Genomic DNA, 10,248 nt, shown 5'->3' with positions numbered 1-10,248 from the left:
TCTGTTTTTCCATGTTATTGTGTACACTGTACGGTCTGCGTGTTTCTAACATTATTTTGCAACATAATCATTCAAGTTCAGAAATTTTTAAGAACTTTAAGGATTTATGCACAAACTTCATATAATTATTGGTCTTTTTCAGATAAACTGATACTGGAATGTCAGTTTTCCTGTCCTGTAAATTTCCATGGTCTGCATGTGCATTAAAATTAAGGTTTTGATCATTTCACTTTTAAAATATTAAAATAGGTTCCCAGAATTTCCACAATTTTAGATCAATGTCAATACCTATCTCAGTTTTAACCTGCAAACTATTTCATTCCTCTTACTGCTTCTGCAAACACACCATTTTCCCCTTTATTTTCTTTCCAGCTTTATTAAGATAAAATTGGCAAAGTTGTAGGATACTTAAGGTATAAACATGATGATACATATAAATTGTGAAAGCATTCTCCCCATCGAGTTACTGCTTGTGTCTTTTACAGAGGTAAAAACAAAGAGAGGGGCATGAGGAACCTGGTTCAGATTGTGGACAGAATTGAATTTTCTTGTGTAAACCAATCCTTTCTGAAAATATTTTTATTTGGTCCCTTATTACCTGATAATAGTGTTATTAAAGGTTGTCTTGAATAATGGTGAACATCAGCAATACAGCATTTGAGGTTGATCTCAAAACCTGGTTTAAAAAACTCTTAAACTCACTGGTTAAATGCCATGAGATTACTGTTACTTTTAATTAGCCTTTTTGGAGGAATAACCATGAACTGTATACTTAAATAACTACATGAATCTTAGTTCTTTTTAATAGGAAGTCCCCCACCCCAACTTTAAAAAGGTTATCTATACTAAATTAATGAATCGACACCAGATGTGTGTACAGTTTTTAAATTGCCTCCATTTACCACCGATAGGCAAAACATTGTAAATATTTTAGTCAAAAACATATTTTCCCAAATATGTCATTTTTTTCTCCTTAATCTCATGCTTCACTTAGCTCTTAACTGTGCTCCTGTGTTTGTGCAGCTTTGGAGTAAATCAGGCTGATCCCAAGATAAAACCAGGGGAGTACCTTAATGTGTCTGTTGGTGACCCCCTCTCCCCAAACCAGCAAGATTGGCTGTGTTCTCAGAGGAGAGTTGAATCTGAAATTCAGAATTATTTCATAGGGCATGTTCAGGAGGTAGATGAACCCTAAGTACACCTGTCTTATTCCATCCTAATTGGTAAGAATGTAGATAGATGTGACTTGACTGTTGGACACCTGGATCATTAGTCAAGATTTATAAGTTAAATCTTGGTTAATTCCACAATGCCTGGGTACATATTAATTGCTACCTTATATATTGCTACCTTATATAATATCCAAGCCACATGAGGGCCCACAAAACATTCTTACCCCAAGCCCAGCAGAATCTCTTAAAATGTCTTTAATTTGCAGTCATAATGTGGCATATACTGTTTTAGGGGTTCCTTAGTTGTATCTGTTACATAAGGAATACTGTCAGCTTTTCTTGACAGCATATGTATTTCATATTTAAGGTGTTCTTTGTTAAAAATACTATAAACCAACAGGCTATTTTATGAAAAACCTGGCTTTCTAACTTCTTTGCTTACCGCTAATGATTAACAAAGATAAATATGATTTTTGTCACACAAGGCAATTAGCCTAGCATTTAACTCCTTTTCCCCCTTCCAGTGTTTTCAGTGGTTCTTAAGCTTTAGTGTGCATTACAATCACCTGAGTGGCTTGTTGCTTGGGCCCCACTTCCAGAGTTCCTAACTCAGTAAATCTGGGATGGAAAGCTGAGAATTTGTATCTCTTAACATTGTGAGTCTTAACATTAAACTTCCCAGATGATGCTGATGCTGCCAGGGACCACACTTTGAGAACTGATGATGTAAACCTACAATCTATTATATGCCAGACATTAGATATATAATGAATAAAAACAGAACATGCTGCTTCTCTTTTAAGATATTACTAGTGCTCTTGTGTGTGGTTGGGAGAATTTAAATGTTCATTTTGTGATAAACATAATGAAAGAGGACAATGCGCTATTAGGAAAGGACAAAGTGGTGTGGAATGTGGTTGAAGGTACAGGTGTGGAGCATGTGATACAGGGTCCTAGGTCATTTGTGCCAAAGACAGGTGTTATTTTTGTGCAGTGAGAATCTACCAAAGGAGACTTGAGTAAGGCCTGGATATGACTGACAGTTTGACAAGGTCATGTGATGCTTTGTGAAGCGTGAACTGAAAGGAACGAGTAGAGGCAGAGTGACACTTCAGAGGCTGGATAATGACTGAAGCAAGCTTAGGACGTTGTTGGAGATGAATGGAAATAGATAGTTCTGGGATTTATTTGAAGATGAGTTGACAGGACTTACTGAAGTAATATGATAGAGGAAGACATCAAGTAAAATTCAAAAAAATTTTCTACAACTAAGATGTTGGTTGTGGAGAAATAGTTTGGGAGTGAATAGAATCAAGAACTGGTTTGGGGTACTGTCTTGCCTGAGGGTTTCAGCCTCTGGCAAGTTCACTCTGGATTCATAGAGACTGTGAAATGACAAAGGAATGTTCTTCGGGTAAAAGGGTATATAAACCCAGTTTTATTCTTGTGGCGGTAGGTCAAGCACTCGAATCACATCTGCATCCAGAGGTCTGCAGGTCTGTAATCCATCTCTGCCTCTGCCAGAGTACTGGGTGGAGTGCTTTATATACTGACTCAATCAATAATAGCTTATTGCCAATGGGTGTGGAAGCATTGGCCTGGCATTAGGCCAATTACATCATCAAGTAGTTTAGGGTCAGGTGAAGAACCTGGCAATAGGAACTTCCTTTTTCCCTACAGGTACGTTAGATTTGAAAACTGTTTGACACTGAGTGGAAACAACTTGGTAAAACTGGCATCATAAGCCTTCAGATAGTATTAAACATAGGATAAGGTCACTTAAAGTATATATTTAGAGAAAACAGGAAAGCCTAAATTTGAGCCTTGGACTCCCCAATATTTAGAAGTCATAAAGGAAAAGCAACCAATCTGCTATGCTAATGACTAGGGGGAAGTTAAGAGTATGGTGTCTTAGCCGAAAGAGCAAAGTGTGTGAGGCTGGAGGCATTCGATTGATTGCCACTACAAAAGTAAGATGAACCCAGTGTCCTTACTTTTGACAATATGTAGGCTATTGTAGCCCTTCTCAAAACCTTTTTGGTGGAGTGCTGGGATCATAAACCAGATGGGAGCGGCATAGGATATACTGATAAAGAGCATGACTGCTGATCAGCTGCCCTGGTTTTGAAATCTGGTCCTACCACTATTCTTGAAGCTTTCTGCAAATTTTGTAGCATTTGTTCCTCTGCTGCATTATCTATGGTACATCATCTCATAGAGTTTTGAGGATTAAATAACTCATTTTTAAAACTACTCAGCACATAATAAATGATCGGGAAATGTTTCATCATTATTAGACTGAGTTAAAGAGCATAAAGTGAGGAAGAAGTGATAGCAAGTGTAGACAACTTTAAAATGTTTTGTTGGAATCCAAGAAGTGGATGAGCTTGAGGCAGATGTGAGATTAAAGAGATTTTTGTTTTTTTATTAAACTAAAGATAGACTATTTAGAGTATATTTGTAAAGTGATGGTAATGACCCAATAAGATAACTTTATGAAAAAGTATTTGAGAAAAGAAAAGCTGTTGCATAGATAACCCCATTAGTGGTTGGTTGATAGGAACTGGGTTACTTTCTCTGAACAGGAGGGATGAGAGAATATAAATGTCAATGTAAGCAGATCAGGGAATATGATGGTGAGGGAAAAAAGTTCCTGTCTGATTACTGTACTTCCTCAATGAAATATCAGATAAAGTTTGGTTAGAATGAAAGAGGGCTTGTGCAGTAATTAGATAAAAGGACATTGTTATGCTTAAGAGTTGAAGCATTGCTCATCGGTTCCCAATAAAATGTATCTTGAATAAAGCTGAAGTTTTTCAGTAAAATTCCTTTTTCTTCATCGGGCAACCATCATTTAAGACATCCCTAAAATGTGTCCAATTCAAACTGCATGCAGTGGGGATTTTGTGGAGTTCACAAGTGGATGTCTTTTCTCCAATGATTATTTTTCTACCCTAAGATGAGTATCACACCTGAGAGAGACTTATTATTCAGATATCCTCCACAAGAAAGGGAATTTTGAGAGTATATTAAATTGAGTGAAGGGGGTGAAGGCTCAAGATGGCAGAGTAGGAGGTCAAAACAAATCTCCCACACACAAAAAGCAACTACAGCAAATACAACAAAACATGAAAATGAACTGAAGACTGCAGAACATACCATTTCTACCTGGGGAAGAAGAGAAGACCACACAGAAAAGGGTAAAGAGGCAGAGCTGTGAACAAGTGGGATCCAAGCCCTCACCCACCCCAGCCCACAGGGAGGGGATAGGTGCCCAAGAACTCTGCACACCTGGACATGGAGATCTCCAGGAACATGAATCCACATTGCATTGGGTTCTGGTGACTAATGGGACTAGACACCAGGGACAGTGGGACACTGGGAGGCTGAGAAACCAGCCACCTGTGGAGGACAGGCACACTCTGCTAGTCCCGTGGAGACCCAATACAGAGGTGGCAGTTTGAAAGACTTGCCAGCAGTGGGAGGGGAGTCAGAGAGGTGAGAGTTGGATGGGGCTGTTTCTTCAGGAGAAAGGGCAGGTGGATGATACCTCCCCAGTCTTTCCTCGGCCCAGTGGGTCAAGCACTCTCAGGAACCACAGGTGTGCCATCCCCCTTGATTCAACCCGAAGGTGCCTCCCTGTGCGCCACTGCAAGTCTAGACCACTCAGCTTAGCAACTTTAGACTTGGCTGCCTGACAGGCAGAGGGAGACTCCCAGCTTTCACAACCCTGATTCAGCCCATCTAGGGAGGTGCCTGCAGGGGTCAGCTCAAAGAGTTACTTCCTTCCCACAGGTGGTCAAGCTGGGTGCTGCATGCCTCAGTGCTGCTAAGGGGAGCTGGTGGGACTCACTGCAGCAGCAGCTATGTGCTGCCATGGCATGGCCTCCCACTGTACAACTTGCTACAGCCCTTAGCCCACATGCCCCATACTGAGCATGTTGTACCACCACCTTGATTCCCTGGGCCCTTCCACTGTGCAACTTGCTGCCTCAGCACATCTGCATGCCCTCCAAGTGAGCAATTTGCCACTGCCTCTGCTGCTGCATGCCTACACACCTTCCTTTGTGGCTTGCAGCCACAGCCGAGGATTCAAGGGCTCCACACCAGGTGACTTGCAACCACTGGGAGCCCATGCACCCTGCCATTGTACAACTTGCCCTGTGATGGCCCCACCCTCTCCATTAATCCAGGAGCCCCACTATTGCTGCAGGGCAGGCAGAGAGCAGCCCTGCTCACAACAATTCCAGCAGAAACCTCTTCTCTGGTCACACAGGCCAGGCTGAGGCAAACCACCAGCCTCAGCAGACTGAGATAAACCACTGCAAGCAGAAAGAAAGGCAACTCTGCCCATTGCCCACCAACAGAAATGGGCTCCACAACAAAGGAGAAGCAGGCACTGGAGAGGAAAGACTCCTTAGCTTCTGGGCACCACAGGATGCCTTCCTCATAAAGCCATTACTCTCTAGACCAGGAAGCATAGCTGATCTATCTAATACAAAGGCAGAAACAGAAAACCTGACAAAATGAGGAAGCAGGAATATGTTCCCAACAAAACTGCAGGACAAGACACAAGAAAGAGAGTAAATAAAATGCAATCTTCTCAATAAAGATTTCAAAGAAAAAGTCAGAAATATGCTCACTGATCTGCAGAAATGTATTAAAGATCTCAGGGAGGACTTCAACAAAGGTACAAGAGCTGAAGAATACAGTAACTGAAATGAAACACAATGGAGGGAATGAACAGTAGATTGCTACAAGTAGAGGAGACAGTCAATGAGATGGAAATTAGAGAACAGCAACACAATGAAGCTGAGGAACAGAGACAGAAAAGGATCTCTAGGATTGAAAGAGTAAGAGAGCTGTGTGACCAATCCAAATGAAACTATTCACATAATAGGAGTACCAGAAGAGACAGACAAAGGGATAGAAAGTCTTTTTGAGGAAATAATTGTTGAAAAATTCTCCAGTCTGGGAAAAGAAATAGACACTCAAGTCATGGAAGCAGAGACCCCTAACAAAAGGAATCCCAGGAAGACACCACCAAGAAGACATAATAATTTAATATGGCAAAGATTAAGGACAAGAAGAGAGTATTGAAAGCAGCTAGAAAGAGAAAAATGATTACTTACTTATAAGGGGAACCCCATCAGGCTATCAGCAGACTTCTCAGCAGAAACTTTCCAGGTCAAAAGGAGTTGCATGAAATAATGTGCTGAAACAGAAGGACCTTCAACCAAGAATCCTCTACTCAGCAAGATTATCACTTAAATTTGAAACAAATATTAATTTCCAGATAATTGAAGGCTCAAAGAATTTATAACAACTAAAACAGCATTACAGGGTATGTTAAAGGGACTGCTGTACATGGAAATGTTCTAAGGCTAAATAGTTTTCACCAGTGAAAATAAACCCATAGTAAAGGTAGTACATTAATTAATTACCAAGCAAGTATGAAATTAAAACAAAAGTAGCAAAACCAACTATACACAAAATCAATCAAGGGATACACAGAGTGCAGATTATGACATATAATACATAAAGTGTGGAGGAGAAGGAAGGAAACAATACTTTTAGATTCTGTTTGAAACAGAACAATCAGCACCTTAATATTAGACTATTATATAGTCAGGAGGCTATCCTTGAACCTTTGGTGACCACAAACCTAAAGCCTATAATAGATACACAAAAAATTAAAGAGAACTCCAACCACAACACTAAAGAAAACCATCAAATAACAAGAGAAGAAGAAAGGAACAGAGAGGAGGTATAAAAACAAACAGAAAACAATAAAATGGCAATAAGTTACATACCTATCAATAATTTAAATGTAAATGCACTGAATGCAACAATCAAAGATATATAGAGTGGTAGAATGGATTAAGAAACAAGACCTCTTTATATGCTGCCTACAGGAGATGCATTTCAGATCCAAAGACATACACAGACTAAAAGTGAAGGGATGGAAGAAGATATTTCATGCAAACAATAGGGAGAAAAAAGCAGAAGTTGCAGTACTTAGACAAAATAGGTTTCAAAACAAAGTAATGAGTAAAGGAAGAACATTACATAATGATAAAGCTATCAGTCCAAAAAGAGGATATAACCATTATAAATATCTATGCACCCAACTTAGGAGTACCTAAATATGTAAAACAAATACGAACAAAATTAAAGGGGGAAATAGATTACAACACATTCACTGTAGGAGACTCGAACACACCATTCACATCAATAGATAAATCAGACAGGAAATAAATAAGGAAACAGAGGTACTGAACAATACATTAGATCAGATGGCCCTAACAAACAGCTACAGAACACTCCACTCAAAAGCAGCAGGATACACATTTTTAATGAAACTAAAAGCTGGTTCTTTGAGAAGATAAACAAAATAGATAAACCCCTAGCCAGATGAATCAAGAAAAAAAAGTATGAAAATAAAATCAGAAATGAAATTATCCTCACCAAAGAAATGGTGGATACCAAAGAAATACAAATATTTATTAGAGAACACTATGAAAAATTACATGTCAGTTAATTGGACAACCTAGAAGAAATGGACAAGTTCCTAGAAAATACAACCTTCCAAGATTGACCCAGGAAGAAACAGATAATCTGAATAGACCAATCACTGTCAATCAAATTGAATTGGTAATCAACTCCCAACAAACAAAAGTCCAGTACCAGATGGCTTCATGGATTAATTCTACCAAACACATTTAAGGAAGAGCTAATACCCATCCTTATTAAAGTATTCCAAAAAGCAGAAGAGGAAGGAATACTTCCAAACTCATTCTATGAGGCTAACATCACTCTAATGTCAAAATCAGGCAAAGACACTATTGGACCAATATCCCAGATGAACACAGGTGCAAAAATCCTCAACAAAATATTAGCAAACTGAATTAAAAAATACATCAAAAGGATCATCCATCACAACCAAACAGGATTTATTCCAGGGAAGCAAGGATGGTATAATATTCATAAATCAATCAATATCATACACATTAACAAAAAGGATAAAAACCACATGATCATCTAAATAGGTGCTGAAAAAGCATTCGACAAAATTCAACATCCATTCATGATGAAAACTCAACAAAATAGGCAAAAAGGTATGTACTCAACATAATAAAGGCCATATATGATAAACCCACAGCTAACATCATACTCAATTGCAAAAAGCTGAAAGTCTTTCTTCCAAGATCAGGAATGCAACAAGGATGCCCACTCTCACCATTTTTATTCAACATAGTATTAGAGGTCCTAGTCACAGCAATCAAACAACACAAAGAGATAAAAGGCACCCAAACTGGTAAGGAAGAAGTTAAACTGTCACTATTTGTGGATGACATATTATACATAGAAAACCCTAAAGACTCCACCAAAAATACTATTAGAACTAATAACTGGATTTAGCAAAGTTGCAAGATACAATATTAATACACATAAATCTGTCCCTATATACTAACAATGAACTAGCAGAAAGAGAAATCAGGAAAACAATTCTTTTTACAATTGCATCAAGAAGAGTAAAATACCTAGGAATAAAACTAACCAAGGAAGTGAAAGACCTATACTCTGAAAACTAAGACACTCATGAGAGAAATTAAAGAAGACAAAAATAAGTGGAAATCTATCCTGTGCTCATTGATAGGAAGAGTTAATACTGTCAAATGACCATCCTGCCCAAGGCAATTTAGAGATTCAATTTGATCCCGAGCAAAATTCCAATATCATTTTTCAACGAACTAGTTCTAAATTCATATGGAACCACAAAAGACCCCGAATAGCCAAAGCAATTTTGAGAAGGAAGAATAAAGCTGGGGGGATTCCACTCCCTGACTTCAAGTTATACTACAAAGCCATAGTAATCAAAACAATATGGTACTGGCACAAGAACAGACCCATAGATCAATGCAATAGTATAGAGAGCCCAGACACAAACCCATGCATATATGGTCAATTAATATATGATATAGGAGCCATGCATAAATAATGGGGAAAAGGCAGCCTCTACAATAACTGCTGTTGGGAAAACTGGACAGCAAAATGCAAGAGAATGAAATTGTATTACTGCCCAACTCCATACACAAAAGTAAACTCAAAATGGATCAAAGACCTGAATGTAAGACATGAAACCATAAAACTCTTAGATGAAAGCATAGGCAAAAATCATAAGTATGAGCAATTTTTTTCCTGGGCACATCTTGGGCAAGAGAAACAAAATAAAAAATGAACAAGTGGGACTACATCAAACTAAAAACTAAAAAGCTTCTGTACAGCAAAGGACACCATCAGCAGAATAAAAAGGCATCCTACAATATGGGAGAATATATTTGTAAGTGATTATCTGATAAAGATTAACATACAAAATACAAACAGTCCATATGCCTCAACAACAGAAACAAATAAACAAAAGCCAAATAACCTGATTAAAAAATGGGTGGAGAACCTGAACAGACATTTCTCCAAAAGAAATACAGATGGCCAACAGGCACATGAAAAGATGCTCCATGTTGCTAGCCATCAGGCAAATCCAAATCAAAACCACAGTGAGCTATCACCTCACAATAGTGAGAATGGCCACTGTCCAAAAGACAATAAATAGTAAGTGTTGGTGAGGATGTGGAGAAATGGGAACCCTTCTACACTGTTGGTGGCAAAGTCAATTGGTGCAGCCACTGTGGAAAGCAATATGGAGGTGCCTCAAAAAACTAAAAATAGAAATACCATTAGACCCAGTAATTCCACTTCTAGGAATTTGCCTGAAGAAAACAAAATCCCTGATTCAAAAAGGTATGTGCACCTTTGTGTTTATCACTGCACTATTTGTAATATCCAAGATATGGAAGCAACCTAAGTATCCATCAATAGATGAATGGATGAAGAAGAAGTGGTACATATACACAATGGAATATTATTCAGTCATAAAATGAAAACAAATCCTCGCATTTGGAACAACATGGATAGGTCTAGAGGGTATTATGTTCAGTGAAATAAGCAAGTTGGAGAAAGAAATATCAATTTGTTATTTGTGGAATATTAAAGCAAAACAGAATGAAGAAAGCAG

Source organism: Manis pentadactyla, chromosome 15, assembly GCF_030020395.1.
Source record: "Manis pentadactyla isolate mManPen7 chromosome 15, mManPen7.hap1, whole genome shotgun sequence".
Taxonomy (NCBI): domain Eukaryota; kingdom Metazoa; phylum Chordata; class Mammalia; order Pholidota; family Manidae; genus Manis; species Manis pentadactyla.
This window is presented reverse-complemented; position numbering follows the sequence as displayed.